Source organism: Oncorhynchus clarkii, chromosome 32 (assembly GCF_045791955.1).
Source record: "Oncorhynchus clarkii lewisi isolate Uvic-CL-2024 chromosome 32, UVic_Ocla_1.0, whole genome shotgun sequence".
NCBI lineage: Eukaryota > Metazoa > Chordata > Actinopteri > Salmoniformes > Salmonidae > Oncorhynchus > Oncorhynchus clarkii.
Genome location: NC_092178.1, coordinates 81,803 through 103,341, shown reverse-complemented (window position 1 = coordinate 103,341; position 21,539 = coordinate 81,803). Strand labels below are relative to the sequence as shown.

Here is a 21,539-nt window from a genome sequence, read left to right as displayed (position 1 = left end):
TGAGGTAATTATTAACTCATTAACCTGGGGCACCATGGCAAAGTTTGGTTTTATTGAGTTTCTATTTCCCAAATTAACTCAAAGAATATCAGAATATCGATTTTACAACTGTTGCTAATCAATCAATTTCCTCTACAGTCTCATTCTGAACGTTGCATAATCTGGGAATCTGCACAAACCCAAGTCTCAACAAATAAGTCCGTACAACACCAATTGAGTTGATGATTTATTTACTAACAAGCTAAAATGATAATATAAGATACAAACACACAGTCTAGGCTATTGATTAGAGCTTAGTACAACGAAACAGCTCCCTAGTGGGCCAACACAATATGACATGTGTTACACAAGATGGGGATTTAAAAGAGAGAAAGCACATTTGGAAACTAGGCCTAGTTTAACCCTAACCTTGAACCGGACTGCCGTCTCTTATGGGTCAGAATATAATAATGTAATTACGTGTCGAAAGTCTCAGACGGGGTGTCTCTTCGTGGACGAGTTTCAGCTTCTCTGATGACACACTTCTCTGGTTACAGGGTGTAACTGTCTGGTTGTCCTCACAATGTCAGTGTCCTTTGTCTTAGTGGTCTGTTTCCTCGCCCTTGTTCTGAATGGGGTCTTTTGAGAACAGCCAGCCCTGTAGCTCAGGGCTCACAGCGTAGGAACAAAAGCAGTGTAGACACACGATTCGATGGAGAGTGGTGACCGGGTGGTCCCTCTTAAACGCAACTACTCATCCGTAGCATGGATAGATAAAAGGTTCCTTTTGTCTTCAACCTCGTGTTGTGTTTTGGGGTTGTTGACTACTCAGACCTTGGCTGAAGCTCAGGTCACTTATGTAACAGTACTCGTCGGAACTCCAACATGTAGCACCAGTCATGTAGCTTTATTCTGTTAGGAACGGCACAAAATTGCACGTCATGCAATGCACGTCTCACCATCCAACTCTGCACTCACACACTGTACAAAATATATGAACCCCCCCCCACCAGACACAGTAAGTTGCTAGCTAGTACTGGCGGGAATTCTTTACAACAAAATGCACAACAAATATTCTACAAAAACCGCTGCATCTTATGTGTGATGTTCGAATAACATTTACAAACAATTTCATATAAATTGTACATTTAAATCATCACTTGAGAGTATAAAAATCACTTGATGTACAGTGCTTTGCAACCAACAACTTACCGCTGGTTTGGTGCTTGTTCACTGGGACGATTCTAACTGGAACATCCCCCCTCGTAAGCAAGCTACGCAAACCAGCCAATAAGATGCCATGTTGAGTAGGTGAAGGCAAGACAAACTCAAACCAAAAACCCATTGGCTTAACAATAAAGTGGCAAGGGGAATCACCAATATAACCCTGTTACACTTAGTCTGTAAGTTTTATACCCTCGGGTCATAAATAGGCGTTTCCGCTTTTATGGCAAGATCGTCTGGGCGTCCCTAGTCACGAGGCAAGGTCTGGATTTGACTCAGATTCGATTTAGACAACTACCTTCACATTTCATCTTTACAAAAATATTCTCTTTGATCTGGACAACGTACAATATGCAAACATCAAGCATATACTGTACTAGGAAAATTCTTAAAGTTACAATGTTTTCATTATAACGTTGTCCTTTAACTTGTAATAACATAACAAAAACAACATTACTTTTCCTATATCGTCATTACCACCATTGTGGCTGACGAATCCTATTGTGGGCTATACTCGGCCTTGTCTCAGGATGGTAAGTTGGTGGTTGAAGATATCCCGCTAGTGGTGTGGGGGCTGTGCTTTAGCAAAATGGGTGGGGTTATATCCTGCCTGTTTGGCCCTGTCCGGGGGTATCATCGGGTGGGGCCACAGTGTCTCCTGACCCCTCCTGTCTCAGCCTCCAGTATTTAAGCTGAAATAGTTTGTGTCGGGAGGCTAGGGTCAGTTTGTTATATCTGGAGTATTTCTCCTGTCTTATCTTGTGTCCTGTGTGAATTTAAGTATGCTCTCTCTAATTCTCTCTTTTGTTCTCTCTCTCAGAGGACCTGAGCCCTAGGACCATGCCTCGGGACTACCTGGCATGATGACTCCTTGCTGTCCCCAATCCACCTGGCCGTGCTGCTGCTCCAGTTTCAACTGTTCTGCCTGCGGCAATGGAACCCTGACCTGTTCACCGGACGTGCTATCTGTCCCAGACCTGCTGTTTTCAACTGTCTAGAGACAGCCGGAGCGGTAGAGATACTCTTAATGATCGGCTATGAAAAGCCAACTGACATTTACTCCTGAGGTGCTGACCTGTTGCACCCTCGACAACCACTGTAATTATTATTATTTGACCATGCATTTATGAACATTTGAACATGTTCTGTTATAATCTCCACCCAGCACAGCCAGAAGAGGACTGGCCAACCCTCATAGCCTGGTTCCTCTCTAGGTTTCTTCCTAGGTTCTGGCCTTTCTAGGGAGTTTTTCCTAGGCACCGTGCTTCTACACCTGTATTGCTTGCTGTTTGGGGTTTTAGGCTGGGTTTCTGTACAGCACTTTGAGATTTCAGCTGATGTAAGAAGGGCTTTATAAAGAAATGTGATTTTGTCCCAAAGTCCATTTATTGCATGTTAATGTTCTGAGCCCCGTTCTCCATAGTGCTGCCTTAGATTTAAAATGGGCGTGAGGTGTCATAAAACCCCCCATCTCCATCTCTTCCCCTCTGGTGTGAGAGATCTCTCTGTAGGTTTGTGGTCCACGGTAACTTGGCCCAAGCAGGCCAGTCATGACACATTGCTTTATTTAACTAGGCAAGTCAGTTCAGAACAAATTCATATTAACAATGACAGCCTACCCCGGCCACACCCTAACCTGGACGACTCTGGGCCAATTGTGTGCCACCCAATGTGATACAGCCTGGAATTGAACCAGGGTCTGTAGTGACACCTCTAACACTGAAATGCAGTGCCTTAGACTGCTGGGCCACTTGGGAGCGCAGCTTTAGGTGGCATATTGAACCGTGTAGTGTTTCCTGCTTTTGGAGGCATATTGAACTGTAATGTTTCCTGCTTTAGGAAAAATATTGAACCTTGTAGTGTGTCCTGCTTTAGGAGGCATATCGCACTGCAATGTTTCCTGCTTTAGGAGAAATATTGAACTATGTAGTGCGTCCTGCTTTAGGAGGCATTGAGCCGTGTAGTGTTTCCTTCTTTAGGAGACACATTGAACTGTAATGTTTCCTGAAAAGGTTTCACTTAATGTTTTCTTGATGGGGCAGCCTGGTCCGTGACCACAATGCAACTTTTGCCTGTACCACAATGGCCTGTCCAAAGACTTGAACAACTGTGTACGTGTCCTCGCGAGATTCCGTAGTGATCGTTTGAATCCCATCCACAAGGAACCGGTCGGTCGGTGTTTCCAATGGGAAGGGCAGAAGTCTGGAACGGAGAAGTAACCCGTTACAACGAAGAACACAAATGCCATTTTGTGATCAATCCATTTTTATACCTAAGTGACATCGGTGAATCGTTGTAGTTCCATTTCCCCCCCTTTACGGGACAAACCGTGAGGTGGATATTTGTTTTTGAAACGGTAAGTCGGAATGAAGTAGCTTCCTAAATCAATGCAACGACGGCCTGCAAGCTAACTAGTTAGCTTAGGAAAGATAATACGCTTTCAATATAACCTATTCATTTAGTTATTCGTTTTGTTCTGTAATATGTTACTAAACTCGATTCTCCTGCCTAGATAACTTCGCTAAGCTTCTGTTTTCATAACAGGAACATTTCTTTGGTAAAAACCGCCCCGATGAGTTTCGACTTCCCCGAAGTGTTGGCTGTAGCCCGCTAGCTATCGTTAGCCATCTGGATGACTAACTAGCTAACATGAAACCCCCCCCCCCCCCCCCCCTCTCCAAATGTTTGAAATAGTTTAAAATTAGATAGCGAATAGGCTCATTATATTTGCTTACAAATATGTTGCGACTGTCCTTTTGACTACTTTATAAATTGTAACGTTATACAGAAAGCCATTTAGTTGACGTTAGCTAGCGAGCAAATTGTACAAAATACATTTCAGCCAGTTTACTAGCAAACTAGACAATGGTGTTGGCATCTGACTAGCTAACTACCCAACATATTTAAATTTTACCCGGAGTTCTGATCAATTACCATTTTTAGCTAACTAGCTAGCTTTCTATTTGCGAGCTAATGTTCATGTTTGGCTTATTTGTGTTATTGTAACTACTAGCTAGCTAGCAATTTGATTTACTTTATTGCGTTTATGTTTACAGGGACAGTGCACATTAATCAACTTTACAGTAAAAGTTCTAGCGAGCCGGGTCATTTTCAACTGCAGTCCCTCAGCAGGTTATTAAAACAATAACCGTTTACACACTAAACAATCAACAGACAACATGGAAAGCGGCAGTACACAGCTAGGGATTATGTTCACAAATTAGATTGGCCTTTAGCCATGTCTTTGTTTTTTGTGAAAGTGTGATATGTGGTGCAGTTATGTGTGTCTGATGGCAGTGTATTCCAGACATGGGAAGCTCTCACAGAGAAAGTGGATTTACTAAAGGTGCTTTTCCTTAAGGGAACTATACAGTCACCTCTCATGGCAGACCTTGTGGATCTGCCGCAGTGGGTTTGGGATTTCTGTTTGATTTTAAAATATTAAGTGGAGGGTAGCCAGGCCATTTAGGATCTGGAAAGGAAACCTAGTCAGTTGTACAACAATGTATTCATCTTCGGCGCCCGGGGAACAGTAGGTTTACTGCCTTGCTCAGGGCCAGAACGACAGATTTTTGACCTAGTCAGCTAAGGGATTCGATCCAGAAACCTTTCGGTTACTGGCTCAGTGCTCCTACCTGCCAGGCTTCCTGACATGTCGTTGTATTGCACAAGATTTTCCCAATATAGGAGCTCATGCTTTCTGAGGATTTAAGTGTCTATTGGGCTTTCTATCAAGCACTTTGAGAGCCTGTTTGTAGATGCACTGAATGGGTTTTAATGTTGGTACAGCAAGCTTCCGCCCAACTAGTAAAATCAAATCTTATTTGTCACATGCGCCAAATACAGCAGTTGTAGACCTTACAGTGAAATGCTGAATACAACAGGTGTAGTAGACCTTACAGTGAAATGCTGAATACAACAGGTGTAGTAGACCTTACAGTGAAATGCTGAATACAACAGGTGTAGTAGACCTTACAGTGAAATGCTGAATACAACAGGTGTAGTATACCTTACAGTGAAATGCTGAATACAACAGGTGTAGTAGACCTTACAGTGAAATGCTGAATACAGCTGGTGTTGACCTCACAGTGAAATGCTGAATACAACAGGTGTAGTAGATCTTACAGTGAAATGCTGAATACAGCTGGTGTAGACCTCACAGTGAAATACTGAATACAACAGGTGTAGTAGACCTTACAGTGAAATGCTGAATACAGCTGTTGTCGACCTCACAGTGAAATGCTGAATACAACAGGTGTTGTCGACCTCACAGTGAAATGCTGAATACAGCTGGTGTTGACCTCACAGTGAAATGCTGAATACAACAGGTGTAGTAGACCTCACAGTGAAATGCTGAATACAACAGGTGTAGTAGACCTTACAGTGAAATGCTGAATACAACAGGTGTAGTAGACCTTACAGTGAAATGCTGAATACAACAGGTGTAGTAGACCTCACAGTGAAATGCTGAATACAACAGGTGTAGTCGACCTTACAGTGAAATGCTGAATACAACAGGTGTAGTAGACCTCACAGTGAAATGCTGAATACAACAGGTGTAGTAGACCTTACAGTGAAATGCTGAATACAACAGGTGTAGTAGACCTTACAGTGAAATGCTGAATACAACAGGTGTAGTAGACCTCACAGTGAAATGCTGAATACAACAGGTGTAGTAGACCTTACAGTGAAATGCTTAGCACCTCATGCCCGTAACCAACAATGCAGTTTTAAGAAAAAGTGATGACAAATGAACAAATGATTAAACATCAGCGGTAAAATAACAGTAGCGTGGCTTTATACAGGGGGTCAATGTGTGGAGGCGCAGGATAGACAAGGTAATTTAGGTAATATGTACATCTGGGTAGAGTTAAAGTGACTGCATAGATAATAAACAGAGTAGCGGTAGTGTAAAAGAGGGAGGGGGGGGTGCAAATAACCATTTTATTAGCTGTTCAGGAGTCTTATGGCTTGAGGGTAGAATCTGTTAAGAAGCCTCTTGGACCTAGACTTTGCGCTCCGGTTCCGCTTGCCCTGTGGTAGCTGCGTGAAGTCTGACTAGGGTGGCTGGAGTCCTTGACAATTTGTAGGGCTTTCCTCTGACACTGCCTGGTATAGAGGTACTGGATGTCAGGAAGCTTTGCCCCAGTGATGTACTGGGCCGCTCACACTACCCTGTAGTGCCTTGCGGTCGGAGGCCGAGCAGTTGCCATACCAGACAGATGCAACCAGTCAGGATGCTCTTGATGGTGCAGCTGTAGAACTTATTGAGGGTCCGAGGACACATGCCAAATCTTTTCAGTCTCCTGAGGGGGAATAGGCTTTGTCATGGCCTCTTCATGACTGTCTTGGTGTGTTTGGATGGCTTGTTGGTGATGTGGACACCAAGGAACTTTCAACCTGCTCCACTAAATGCCCTGTCAATGAGAATGTGGGCGTGCTCGGTCCTCCTTTTCCTGTAGTCCACGATCAGCTCCTTTGTCTTGATCACGTTGAGGGAGAGGTTGTTGTCCTGGCAGCACCCGGCCAGGTCTCTGACCTCCTCCCTATAGGCTGTCTCGTCGTTGTCGATGATCAGGCCTACCGCTGTTGTGTTGTCGGCAAATTTAATGATGGTGTTGGAGTTGTGCCTGGCCATGCAGTCATGAGTGAACAGGGAGTACTGGAGGGGACTGAGCACACACCCCTGAGGGGCCCTGTGTTGAGGATCAGCATGGCATATGTATTGTTACCTACCCTTACCACCTGGGGACGGCCCACCAGAAAGTCCAGGATCCAGTTGCTGGAGGAGGTGTTTAGTCCCAGAGTCCTTAGTTTAGTGATAAGCTTTGAGGGCACTATGGTGTTGAACGCTGAGCTGTAGTCAATTAACAGCATTCTCACACAGGTGTTCCTTTTGTCCAGGTGGGAAAGGGCAGTGTGAAGTGCAGTAGAGATTGCATCATCTGTGGATCTGTTGGGGCGGTATGATGATTGGAGTCGGTCTAGGGCAGGGGTGTCAAAGTCAAATGGACGGAGGGCCAAATAAAAAAATCAGCTACAAGACGAGGGCCGGACTGTTCGAATGTTCATTGAAAAATTTTTAAATGACGCATATAGTCTAGTGAACCTAATTGAACCTACTGAAAACCTAACAAATATATTACAATATGATCAGATAAATAAAGCAATATTTTCTTATGGCTCTGTCAGTAATCTTTAATTTTCAACAGACACAAAAGACAAATTTCCTTTATATAAATATCCCCATAACATGAACATTAAATGAAAGAAACCGGTATTCAAGGCACCATCAGTAGACTATATTTTCTATTTTAGCAAAAGTGGGCTAAATTTACTTCAAAGAAAAAACAATAATAGCAATTTTCTATCATCCACTCAACTGAAATATTTTTAAAATATAATTGGATTGAAATACAAAAAAATAAAGTGCAAAAATCTATTAATCAAAAACAACACTTTGTTTAAGGAGAAGTAACATGCAGTGAAAACAAATATTAAATTTTAACTTTTAAACTTGAACTGAGTAAAAACTCTAAATATGTGATTGCACAGTAATGTTCACTTGTTTGAGGTTGAGGGTGATACTTGGTGGTGTCCCATCTTTTCCACAAGTTCATCAATGTTCGGGGTAAGGCTCTGAGCTGAAGAAATCCTCAGAATTGAGTGGAGGTGTTCAGCAGTAAGTCGACTTCTGTGTGATGTTTTGTTCAGGTTCATCAAAGAAAACAGTTGTTCACACAGGTATGTGCTGCCAAACATAGACAACGTTTGAGCAGCCTGGATGCGCAGCTGGGGCATTGTGCCGGGGAGGAAACGGGCGAACTCCGCAGCACCCACTGCCGCATATTTTGCCCTCAGTGCATCATTGCATTGGAGGTCAATCAACTCCATTTGGAGGTTTGGTGGTGAGCTTTCCACGTCAACAGCAAATGGGTTACCGAGCAGTTCCAACCTGCTTTTTTGTGCTTCAAAGTCAGCAAATCGGCGTCGAAAGTCAGCGGCAAGCATACCTATTTTATCAGCCAACTGTGTGCTCGGGAACGCACTGGTAGAGAGCTTCTCTTTCATGGTCTGGCAGCTGGGAAAGTGGCTCAAATTTTCTTTCCGCATCTGCGTCTCCCACAGAGTCAGTTTGGTTTTAAATGCCTTCACTGTACTGTACATATCAGAGATGACACGATCCCGACCCTGCAGCTGCAAGTTTATTGCATTCAGATGACTCGTAATGTCACACAGAAAAGCCATTTCACACAGAAACATTTCGTCTCGGAGTTGTGTTGTGTCTTTCCCTTTGCTGTCCAAGAACAGACAAATCTCCTCACGAAGCTCGAAACATCTTTGAAGCACCTTTCCCTGGCTTAGCCATCGCACCTCTGTGTGATAAGGCAAATCACCATGCTCCGTTTCTAACTCCGTCAGAAATGCCTTGAACTGGCGGTGATTCAAACCTTTGGCTCTGATAAAGTTAACTGTGCGCGTGATGATGCTCATTACATGCTCCATTTTCAAGGCTTTACCGCACAACGCTTCCTGGTGTATGATACAATGATAAGCTGTCAGCTCACCTGTCGCGTTTTCCTCTTGCATCTTTTCCCGTATCTTCGCCACCAGTCCGCTCCTGTGTCCACACATCGCAGGTGCTCCGTCGGTTGTCAAACCCACAAGTTTTTCCCAAGGCAGCTCCATCTCATTTACACATCTTGACACCTCTTCATACAAATCATGCCCCGTAGTTGTGCCATGCATAGGACGTAAAGCCAAAAACTCCTCTGTCACGCTTAGGTTGGAGTCCACTCCGCGGATGAAAATTGACAACTGGGCAATGTCAGAAATGTCGGTGCTCTCATCCACAGCCAAGGAATATGCAATAAAATCTTTTCCCTTTTTCACAAGCTGCTCTTTTAGATTGATGGACAACTGGTCTACTCTCTCGGCAATGGTGTTTCTGCTCAGACTCACATTTAAAAAGAGTTGCCTTTTTTCTGGGCAAACTTCGTCACAAACTTTAATCATGCAGTTTTTGATGAAATCCCCCTCCGTAAATGGCCGGGCTGATTTAGCGATCTCTTCTGCCAAAATAAAACTGGCCTTGACAGCAGCCTGGCCTTGTGATTTGGCTTTTTTGAACAGAGCCTGTCGAGATTTGAGGCCTCGTTTTAATTCCTCTGCCTTTTGTAGCCTTTGTTCCATGTCCATATTCTTGTTTTTGTCCGCGTGTTTCGTTTCATAATGTCGTCTCAGATTATACTCTTTCAGTACCGCCACACTTTCTCCACACAGAAGACACACAGGTTTTCCAGCTACCTTCGTGAACATATACTCCGACTCCCACCTTGTTTGAAACCCCCGGTTCTCAGTATCCACCTTCCGTTTTGCCATTTTTGATGGGTATCTGAAAGTTAATTTTACTGTGATGCTGACGACTGCTGTGCCAATAAATATTGAAATGAAGCAGCCTACTGCTCGGTGCGTCACCTTTGCATTGTGGGAAATGTAGTATTGGTGCGTGTAAAAGATCTGCGGGCTGCCGGCTTGCTGCGGGCCGGTTCTAATAATAAATCAAGATCATCCCAGGGGCCGTAAAAAACCTTCTTGCGGGCCGGATGTGGCCCGCGGGCCTTGACTCTGACATATGTGGTCTAGGGTTTCGACATCTGGTTCAGTAGCATCGGTTGTCCTCTTTGTGAAGAACATACAGACTGTTCTTCTCCCTTGACTCATAGACATCTGGTTCAGTAGCATCGGTTGTCCTCTTTGTGAAGAACATACAGACTGTTTTTTACTTCTTACATTGAGATGGAAACATGAGTCACTGAGACCCTTGTAACATTGCTCCATCTTGGACTTCACGTTTTCCAGAAGAAAGTAGTTGGCCATTTCTGTGGAGTGGTTTGTTCTGAAGCCAAACTGCATTGCGTGTAGAAGATTTAAAGATGGGTGTTCTTATGGTTGACCTCCAGACCCTTGGACCCCCCCCCCCTAAGGTAGAGTCCAGTCCAAACATCTTTGGCTTTAGTTCATTAGAGAGCTAATCATCTTGTTCACCTCTGACTCAGAAACCTCCCTTATGGTGATGAACCTGTTGAGTGTCATTCACTGGTGCTGTGCCCAAGAAACCAGTGGCGGGGTTCTGTCCGTAAGACAAGTCACCCTGGTTGGCCTTTTTATGAGCTGTGAGGTCAAAGATATTTATGATCCGTTTTAGGATTTTCCTACAAGACTTGTCTTGATAATTCATGTTAAAATCTCCCATTTTAAGATGAACAATGTCCTGAAATGACATTTCCTTAATTAAACTGGTCAAAAACAGTGTTTTGGTGTAAAGGGGTCTGTACATTCCTGAAGGCTATTAGGCATTTGAGGAGACAGTGGATTCTTTAGGCCAATAAATTCTAGTTCATTATCACGGCCGCTCAATTTGTTTACATAGGATATGTTCTTTAATGTAAATAATCAAACCCACTCTTCCTTCCATCCTGTCTCTCCTGAAAACATTGTAGCCGGGCAGACCCCCCTCTTCCTTCCATCCGGTCTCTCCTGAAAACATTGTAGTCGGGCAGACCCCCTCTTCCTTCCATCCGGTCTCTCCTGAAAACATTGTAGCCAGGCACAGAGCAGCAGATGTAGAGTTTTTATGGAGCCATGTTTCTGAAAGGCAGTGGAAGTCAAGGTTGGAGTCTGTGAGAAGATGTTGAATTTGATCACTTTTTGGAATGACACAGCAAATGTTCAAGAACCCCCCCCCCCTCCCCCTTAGTAGTCCCTTGGGCTTAGCTCGTGGGTCTCAGATTACTTGAGTGTGATTGACAGTTTGAAAAAAACGTAACATGTTCTGACTGTTGGGTTGTTTTTGTTTTTATTGGAGGCAGTTTGGTAGTGAATTTATCTCTCTCTTGCACTGGATGCTGGGAACTAATTAAAACAGCTTGCATGCCAAAAGCACAGTCTGGGATCGCGTATAGTGACTTGGATATTTTTGGGTAGTCAAAGTTAATCTTGGAGCTTGTAAACTCGAGAGAAATCATGGGACCATAGCAGTCACCCACTGTGGCGGTGGTGATGATTTGACGATGGGGCCATCCACTGCTTTTCATTCCTTTGGGTATCAGGAGCCCAGGGTTGAGGCTGGCTCGGGGGTGTCAGGCCCAGGGTTGAGGCTGGCTCGGGGGTGTCAGGCCCAGGGTTGAGGCTGGCTCGGGGGTGTCAGGCCCAGGGTTGAGGCTGGCTCGGGGGTGTCAGGCCCAGGGTTGAGGCTGGCTCGGGGGTGTCAGGCCCAGGGTTGAGGCTGGCTCGGGGGTGTCAGGCCCGGGGTTGAGGCTGGCTCGGCGGTGTTAGGCCCGGGGTCGAGGCTGGCTCGGCGGTGTCAGGCCCGGGGTCGAGGCTGGCTCGGCGGTGTCAGGCCCGGGGTCGAGGCTGGCTCGGCGGTGTCAGGCCCGGGGTCGAGGCTGGCTCGGCGGTGTCAGGCCCGGGGTCGAGGCTGGCTCGGCGGTGTCAGGCCCGGGGTCGAGGCTGGCTCGGCGGTGTCAGGCCCGGGGTCGAGGCTGGCTCGGCGGTGTCAGGCCCGGGGTCGAGGCTGGCTCGGCGGTGTCAGGCCCGGGGTCGAGGCTGGCTCGGCGGTGTCAGGCCCGGGGTCGAGGCTGGCTCGGCGGTGTCAGGCCCGGGGTCGAGGCTGGCTCGGCGGTGTCAGGCCCGGGGTCGAGGCTGGCTCGGCGGTGTCAGGCCCGGGGTCGAGGCTGGCTCGGCGGTGTCAGGCCCGGGGTCGAGGCTGGCTCGGCGGTGTCAGGCCCGGGGTCGAGGCTGGCTCGGCGGTGTCAGGCCCGGGGTCGAGGCTGGCTCGGCGGTGTCAGGCCCGGGGTCGAGGCTGGCTCGGCCGTTTCAGGCCCGGGGTCGAGGCTGGCTCGGCCGTTTCAGGCCCGGGGTCGAGGCTGGCTCGGCCGTTTCAGGCCCGGGGTCGAGGCTGGCTCGGCAGTGTCAGGCCCGGGGTCGAGGCTGGCTCGGCAGTGTCAGGCCCGGGGTCGAGGCTGGCTCGGCAGTGTCAGGCCCGGGGTCGAGGCTGGCTCGGCAGTGTCAGGCCCGGGGTCGAGGCTGGCTCGGCAGTGTCAGGCCCGGGGTCGAGGCTGGCTCGGCAGTGTCAGGCCCGGGGTCGAGGCTGGCTCGGCGGTGTCAGGCCCGGGGTCGAGGCTGGCTCGGCGGTGTCAGGCCCGGGGTCGAGGCTGGCTCGGCGGTGTCAGGCCCAGGGAACAGGAGGGTAGTTTAGCAGTTTTTGATAGGTGTTGGAGGACTTGTTTGTTACTACCAAGCGATTCAGTCGAGCAGGGAGAGAAGTAGACTTGGCCATTATTTAGGACCGTATGATATGCTGAGTATTGCCCGCTCCCGTGGAACGGTGAACAAAGGCGTTTGTCTGGGGGGGGGTTGGCATTCCCTGACGCCAACAGTAGATTATCATCCCAGGGAGGACATACTGAGATTATCAGTAGAGCAGTTTAGAGCCGATGTGATATATCGAATTAATGCTGTTGTGTGAAATTCCAAATGTCTGTATTGCAACAATCAAGGTTTTATTATGAGCGTTTGTCTACTTGTTCTCATGTCTTCTTGTGTGCACCTTCCCAATTACACCAGAGATCTGAATACAATGAGATGCTCATGTCTCCCCCCTAACAGTGGGAGTCTTGTCCCGAAGGAAGGAGGGAAGGCAGGCGACAAGCTTGGGTTCAAAATAAGCGCATAGAAATGCATTGGGCTTATTTTAGACCGTTTTTGGTGAGAGTGAAACCTCTCGCTTCACCTCTTTCTCCCAAGCCCCTTCCCCTACAACTCACAACAACAAAGATGAGCGATCACAGTATACATGAGTTTCACTAGTGACTGATGCAACCTGAAAAAGTGTTAAAGACAGAGTTAATGAGTACTTGAGGTCACTGAGAAAGTCTGGACATGGCCTGCTCTCCCTTATGTAAGGAATTAAGTACTTTACCATGTTTACTATGTACTGTAGGCAGTAGCATAATAAACATTATATATTTTAAAATGTTTAAAAAAAAAAAAGTCTAATTCAATAATATACTTGTACCACTGTAGATGCTGTGTTTTTATTTACAGTAGTTATGTACAGCTGGAGGCATTCACAAGTGTTTGAATTCTGCAAACAACATGTCCTTGATGGGCTATCAACAGGACAATGGACTCCTTTGCCAACTTTAGGGACTTTAAATGTACAGTATCAATGGATGTTTGCGAGGCATGTCACTTCTCCCATCTCTTTTGCATAGCCCACCAAATGTTGTCTAACATCTGGATGGATCCATAAGGAATTACTATGGGAATAAATGTCACTGAATGACACAGCATGGGGACTGGTCTTTATAAATCAATCAGATGTTTATGTGGAAATGTAAGGATTATTCTGCACTATACTCACATTTTTGTTTCTCTTGGAAGAGAACAACCATAATGTTCAAATGAATGAAGCGACATTTCTAAAATCAATCCCATATAGTCTGTTCAATTCAAGGCTCCGTTTGCGTCTTGGAGCTTTAGGCCTATATCATTTCAGTAACTTAGCTTCTCAAAGATGCCCTCTGGTGGGCAAACTAGCACTAACTACCATTAATGGCAACAATGGCTGACACTTAAATAACGTGCCATAGAATTCTGCGGCAGCCATCAGAAAGTATTCAGACCCGGACGTGCTACCTGTCCCAGACCTGCTGTTTTCAACTCTAGAGACAGCAGGAGCGGTAGAGATACTCTTAATGATTGGCTATGAAAAGTCAACTGACATTTACTCCTGAGGTGCTGACTTGCTGCACCCTCTACAACAGGGGTGTCAAAGTCAAATGGACGGAGGGCCAAATAAAAAAATCAGCTACAAGACGAGGGCCGGACTGTTCGAATGTTCATTGAAAAATTTTTAAATGACGCATATAGTCTAGTGAACCTAATTGAACCTACTGAAAACCTAACAAATATATTACAATATGATCAGATAAATAAAGCAATATTTTCTTATGGCTCTGTCAGTAATCTTTAATTTTCAACAGACACAAAAGACAAATTTCCTTTATATAAATATCCCCATAACATGAACATTAAATGAAAGAAACCGGTATTCAAGGCACCATCAGTAGACTATATTTTCTATTTTAGCAAAAGTGGGCTAAATTTACTTCAAAGAAAAAACAATAATAGCAATTTTCTATCATCCACTCAACTGAAATATTTTTAAAATATAATTGGATTGAAATACAAAAAAATAAAGTGCAAAAATCTATTAATCAAAAACAACACTTTGTTTAAGGAGAAGTAACATGCAGTGAAAACAAATATTAAATTTTAACTTTTAAACTTGAACTGAGTAAAAACTCTAAATATGTGATTGCACAGTAATGTTCACTTGTTTGAGGTTGAGGGTGATACTTGGTGGTGTCCCATCTTTTCCACAAGTTCATCAATGTTCGGGGTAAGGCTCTGAGCTGAAGAAATCCTCAGAATTGAGTGGAGGTGTTCAGCAGTAAGTCGACTTCTGTGTGATGTTTTGTTCAGGTTCATCAAAGAAAACAGTTGTTCACACAGGTATGTGCTGCCAAACATAGACAACGTTTGAGCAGCCTGGATGCGCAGCTGGGGCATTGTGCCGGGGAGGAAACGGGCGAACTCCGCAGCACCCACTGCCGCATATTTTGCCCTCAGTGCATCATTGCATTGGAGGTCAATCAACTCCATTTGGAGGTTTGGTGGTGAGCTTTCCACGTCAACAGCAAATGGGTTACCGAGCAGTTCCAACCTGCTTTTTTGTGCTTCAAAGTCAGCAAATCGGCGTCGAAAGTCAGCGGCAAGCATACCTATTTTATCAGCCAACTGTGTGCTCGGGAACGCACTGGTAGAGAGCTTCTCTTTCATGGTCTGGCAGCTGGGAAAGTGGCTCAAATTTTCTTTCCGCATCTGCGTCTCCCACAGAGTCAGTTTGGTTTTAAATGCCTTCACTGTACTGTACATATCAGAGATGACACGATCCCGACCCTGCAGCTGCAAGTTTATTGCATTCAGATGACTCGTAATGTCACACAGAAAAGCCATTTCACACAGAAACATTTCGTCTCGGAGTTGTGTTGTGTCTTTCCCTTTGCTGTCCAAGAACAGACAAATCTCCTCACGAAGCTCGAAACATCTTTGAAGCACCTTTCCCTGGCTTAGCCATCGCACCTCTGTGTGATAAGGCAAATCACCATGCTCCGTTTCTAACTCCGTCAGAAATGCCTTGAACTGGCGGTGATTCAAACCTTTGGCTCTGATAAAGTTAACTGTGCGCGTGATGATGCTCATTACATGCTCCATTTTCAAGGCTTTACCGCACAACGCTTCCTGGTGTATGATACAATGATAAGCTGTCAGCTCACCTGTCGCGTTTTCCTCTTGCATCTTTTCCCGTATCTTCGCCACCAGTCCGCTCCTGTGTCCACACATCGCAGGTGCTCCGTCGGTTGTCAAACCCACGAGTTTTTCCCAAGGCAGCTCCATCTCATTTACACATCTTGACACCTCTTCATACAAATCATGCCCCGTAGTTGTGCCATGCATAGGACGTAAAGCCAAAAACTCCTCTGTCACGCTTAGGTTGGAGTCCACTCCGCGGATGAAAATTGACAACTGGGCAATGTCAGAAATGTCGGTGCTCTCATCCACAGCCAAGGAATATGCAATAAAATCTTTTCCCTTTTTCACAAGCTGCTCTTTTAGATTGATGGACAACTGGTCTACTCTCTCGGCAATGGTGTTTCTGCTCAGACTCACATTTAAAAAGAGTTGCCTTTTTTCTGGGCAAACTTCGTCACAAACTTTAATCATGCAGTTTTTGATGAAATCCCCCTCCGTAAATGGCCGGGCTGATTTAGCGATCTCTTCTGCCAAAATAAAACTGGCCTTGACAGCAGCCTGGCCTTGTGATTTGGCTTTTTTGAACAGAGCCTGTCGAGATTTGAGGCCTCGTTTTAATTCCTCTGCCTTTTGTAGCCTTTGTTCCATGTCCATATTCTTGTTTTTGTCCGCGTGTTTCGTTTCATAATGTCGTCTCAGATTATACTCTTTCAGTACCGCCACACTTTCTCCACACAGAAGACACACAGGTTTTCCAGCTACCTTCGTGAACATATACTCCGACTCCCACCTTGTTTGAAACCCCCGGTTCTCAGTATCCACCTTCCGTTTTGCCATTTTTGATGGGTATCTGAAAGTTAATTTTACTGTGATGCTGACGACTGCTGTGCCAATAAATATTGAAATGAAGCAGCCTACTGCTCGGTGCGTCACCTTTGCATTGTGGGAAATGTAGTATTGGTGCGTGTAAAAGATCTGCGGGCTGCCGGCTTGCTGCGGGCCGGTTCTAATAATAAATCAAGATCATCCCAGGGGCCGTAAAAAACCTTCTTGCGGGCCGGATGTGGCCCGCGGGCCTTGACTCTGACATATGTGCTCTACAACTACTGTGATTATTATTATTTGACCATGCTGGTCATTTATGAACATTTGAACATATTGGCCATGTTCTGTTAATCTCCACCCGGCACAGCCAGAAGAGGACTGGCCACCCCTCCATAGCCTGGTTCCTCTCTAGGTCTCTTCCTAGGTTTTAGCCTTTCTAGGGAGGTTTTCCTAGCCACTGTGCTTCTACACCTGCATTGCTTGCTTGCTGTTTGGGGTTTTAGTCTGGGTTTCTGTACAGCACTTTGAGATATCAGCTGATGTACAAAGAGCTATATAAATACATTTGATTTGATTGACTTTTTTTTGCTTTGTTACGTTACAGCTTTATTCTAACATTTATTAAATCATTTTTTTCTCTTAAATCTACACCCAATACCCCATAATGACAAAGCAAAAACAGTTTTTTAGAAATATTTGCTAATTTATTATGAATAAAAAAATGTATCACCTTTACATAAGTAATCTTCCTGGGTATGATGCTACAAGCTTGGCACACCTGTATTTGAGTTTCTCCCATTCTTCTCTACAGATCCTCTCAAGCTCTGTCAGGTTGGATGGGGTGCACCGCTGCACAGCTATTCTCAGGTCTCTCCATATTGTTCGTTCGGGTTCAAGTCCGGGCTCTGGCTGGGCCTCAAGGACATTCAGCGACTTGTCCGATAGCCAAGACAACGCAGGAGTGGCTGTGTGCTTAGGGTTGTTGTCCTGTTGGAAGGTGAACCTTCACCCCAGTCTGAGGTCCTGAGAGCTCCAGAGCACTTTTCATCAAGGATCTCTGTACTTTCCTCCGTTTGTCTTTCACTCGATCCAGACTAGGCCAGGCCCTGCCGCTGAAAAACATCCCCACGGCATGATGCTGCCACCACCATGCTTCACCGTAGAGAGGGTGCCAGGTTTCCTCTACCCTTACCAATGGCCCTGGGACGCTACCTCCGACCAATGGCCAGGCCCTGACCTGGGGCCTGTTCAGGAGGGTGTAAAATTACTGAATGAAATGTAGCTAGGCGGTTCGCGCCCAGGCTCTCGTAACCGGCCGCGACCGGGAGGTCCGTTGGGCGACGCACAATTGGCCTAGCGTCGTCCGGGTTAGGGAGGGCTTGGTCGGTAGGGATGTCCTTGTCTCATCGCACACCAGCGACTCCTGTGGCGGGCCGGGCGCAGTGCGCGCTAACCAAGGTTGCCAGGTGCACGGTGTTTCCTCCGACACATTGGTGCGGCTGGCTTCCGGGTTGGATGCGCACTGTGTTAAAAAGCAGTGCGGCTCGTTGGGTTGTGTATCGGAGGACACATGACTTTCAACCTTCGTCTCTCCCGAGCCCGTACGGGAGTTGTAGCGATGAGACAAGATAGTAGCTACTACAACAATTGGACACTACGAAATTGGGGAGAAAAGGGGGTAAAAAAAAAAAGAAGGGAAAAAAGAATTGTAGCTAGGCCTACTTTATAGAATTGATTTTCTCAGAAATGTAGAGTAGGGGATCATGTCAGTTCTATACATTACATAAGCCTACATATACAATACATTTGGAAAGTATTCAGACCCCTTCAGTTTTTCCACATTTTGTTACGTTACAGCCTTATTCTAAAATGTATTAAATATTTTTTTCCCTCTTCAATATACACACAATACCCCATAATGACAAAGCAAAAAAGGTTCACATGTTTTTGCTAATTTATAAAAAAAATTAAAATAAACTGATTGTATTTACAGAAGTAGTCCGACCCTTTACTCAGTACTTTGTTGATGCACCTTTGGCAGCCATTTACAGTCTTGAGTCTTCTTGGTTGTGATGCTAAAAACTTGGCACATCTGTATTTGTAGAGTTTCTCCCATTCTTCTCTGCAGATCCTCTCAAGCTCTCAGGTTGAATGGGAAGCGTTGCTGCACAACTATTTTAGGTCTCCATAGATGTTCGATCGAGTTCAAGTTTGGGCTCTGGCTGAGCCACTCAAGGACATTGAGGCTTGTCTCGAAGCCACTTTTGCTTTGCGTTGGCTGTGTGCTTAGGGTCGTTGTCCTGTTGGAAGGTGAACCTTCACCCATCTGAGGTTCTGAGCACTCTGGAGCAGGTTTCATCAAGGATCTCTGTACTTTGCTTCATCTTTCCCTTGATCCTGACTAGTCTCCCAGTCCCTGCAGCTGAAAAACACCCCCAAAGCATGATGCCGCCAACGCCATGCTTCACCGTAGGGATGGTGCCTGGTTTCCTCCAGACGTGATGCTGCCACCACCATGCTTCACCGTAGGGATGTTGCCAGGTTTCCTCCAGACCTGACACTGCATTCAGGCCAAAGAGTTCAGTCTTGGTTTCATCAGACCAGAGAATCTTGTTTCTCATGGTCTGAGAGTCTTTAGGTGGCTTTTGGCAAACTCCAAGTGGACTGTCATGTGCCTTTTAGTGAGGAGTGGCTTCTGTCTGGCCACTCTACCATAAAGACCTGATTGGTGGAGTGTTGCAGAGATGGTTGTCCTTCTGGAAGGTTCTCCCATCTCCACAGAGGAACTCTCGAGCTCTGTCAAGAGTGACCATCGGGTTCTTGTTCACCTCCCTGACCAAGGCCCTTCTATGTGAATTTCATCAGAAGTTGGCAGCCCTGTGAATGTGTAGACAGTGTATCAATAGCCCTGCATTTTTAGTATTATTAGCAGCTCGTCTATTTGAATATGCAGGAGTATTTCCTCTGGTCACAGGAACATCATTTTTTGCATGAAGCGGATGCGGTGACACTCCAGTGTCACCATCGGGGAGAAGACGATGTCCCATCTGGTCAGTCTCACAGGAGGAGAAGGAAAGAACCGCAAGAGACTGACCCTCTGCTTTTCTCTCCCTCCCTCCACTGAGACTGATGCAGTGTTCAAAAACCGGGAACTCGGAATACTCCGACTTCAGTGCGTTCAAGACACCTGGCAATTTAGGGGGGAAATGAGCTCCAACTGGGAAATCTTCATGGTCATCAAACTCAGTCAAGCTCTGGCATCTTTCTAGAGACCCAACTTTCCGACCAGAACATCACTGATGTCGTGATTTTTCCCAGTTGTCTTGAAAGCAACATGACCATCAGATGCAAGTAGCCTACCATCGGTCCAGTAAAATACAATTATTTGCAAATAATTTTGATTTATACTCAGCTGGCCTCACAAGGCTACACCAACTGATTCAGCGCATTAAATTAACACCTGCCACATGCAGGTAGATTTAGGAATTTGTGGGTAGAATGTTTATTTCACCAGCCACGTTGGCGGTAGCATTTCACTCATTTTTACAAATAGAGTTAGAAGTCAAGCATTAACACCTTTTTATAGCAAAATTAATTCAGCAGTAGCTTTTTTTCTAAGTTTGTGTATTTTTGTATCACTCAGACCTACAATAGCCTATATCCCACCTCACCCATTTAAAAAAAGATATATTATTTTTATTTTACCTTTTATGTAACTAGGCAAGTCAGTTAACCTCTCTGGGATCGTTCGGGGCGGTAGCGTCCCACCTCGCCACCAGCCAGTGAAATTGCAGGGCGCCAAATTCAAAACAACAAATGTCATAATTAAAATTCCTCAACCATAAAAGTATTTTACACCATTTTAAAGATACACTTCTCGTTAATCAGCAGGGTAGCCTAGTGGTTAGAGCGTTGGACTAGTAACCGAAAGGTTGCAAGTTCAAATCCCCAAGCTGACAAGTTGCAAATCTGTCGTTCTGCCCCTGAACAGGCAGTTAACCCACTGTTCCTAGGCCGTCATTGAAAATAAGAATTTGTTCCTAACTTGCCTAGTTAAATAAAGGTAAAATACATTTTAAAATTAAATAAATCCAACCACAGTGTCCGATTTCAAAAAGGCTTTTCGGCGAAAGCAGAACATATTATTGTTAGGTCAGCAACTAGTCACGGAAAGCATTCACCCATTTTCCAACCAAAGAGGTGTCACAAAAAGCAGAAATATAGCTAATATTAATCCTAACCTTTGACGATCTTCATCAGATGACACTCCCAGGACTCAATGTTACACAATACATGTATGTTTTGTTCGATCAAGTTCATATTTATATCCAAAAACCTCAGTTTACATTGGCGCCATGTTCAGAAATGCCTCAAACATCCGGAGAATTTGCAGAGAGCCACATCAAATAACAGAAATACTCATCATGTTGAAAGATACATGTTTTACATAGAATTAAAGATCAACTTGTTCTTAATGCAACCACTGTGTCAGATTTCAAAAAAGCTTTACGGCAAAAGCACAATATTAAATAATCTGATAACAGCGTTCAGCCACAAAAGCAAGCAATACAGGTACCTGCCAAGTTGTGGAGTCAACAAAAGTCATAAATAGCATTATAAATCTTCACTTACCTTTGCTGATCTTCGTCGGAATGCACTCCCAGGACTCCCACAAGAAATGGTAGTTTCGATCACGTCCAAATACCTCCGTTTTGTTTGCGCGTTTAGTTCACTATTCCAAAGGCACAATATTGAGCGCAAAATCCAGACGAAAAGTCAAGAGTTCCATTACAGTTTGTAGAAACATGTCAAATGATGTTTACAATCAATCTTTAGGGTCTTTTTATAATAAATCTTCAATAATATTCCAACCGGACAATAGCGTATTCATTACATAGGGAAAAGAAGGCACATTGCTCCAACTTGTACTTAACCGTAAACATAAATGCCTTTCTTAAAATCAATACACAGAAATATATATTTTTAAGCCTGCATATTTAGCTATAAGAAATCCAGGTTACCAGGCAATATTAACCAGGTGAAATTGTGTCACTTCTCTTGCGTTCATTGCACGTAGAGTCAGGGTATATGCAACAGTTTGTGCCGCCTGGCTCTTTACGAACTAATTT

The 21,539-nt window shown here is 45.2% G+C and overlaps 1 protein-coding gene across 9 annotated transcripts in view; it reads left to right on the top strand.

The window, feature by feature from the left end:
* The first annotated feature begins 3,320 nt into the window (after positions 1-3,320).
* LOC139391829 (ring finger protein 19A, RBR E3 ubiquitin protein ligase) overlaps positions 3,321-21,539 on the top strand; it is a 55,800-nt gene continuing 37,581 nt past the window's right edge. For 8 of the 9 annotated variants that reach the window (XR_011629611.1, XR_011629613.1, XR_011629618.1 and 5 more), the window contains exon 1: positions 3,372-3,559. The gene's annotated coding sequence lies outside the window, so the exon portion shown is untranslated. Of the gene's footprint in view, positions 3,560-21,539 lie in introns of all 9 variants that reach the window. The other variant, XM_071139413.1, reaches the window with a different exon arrangement.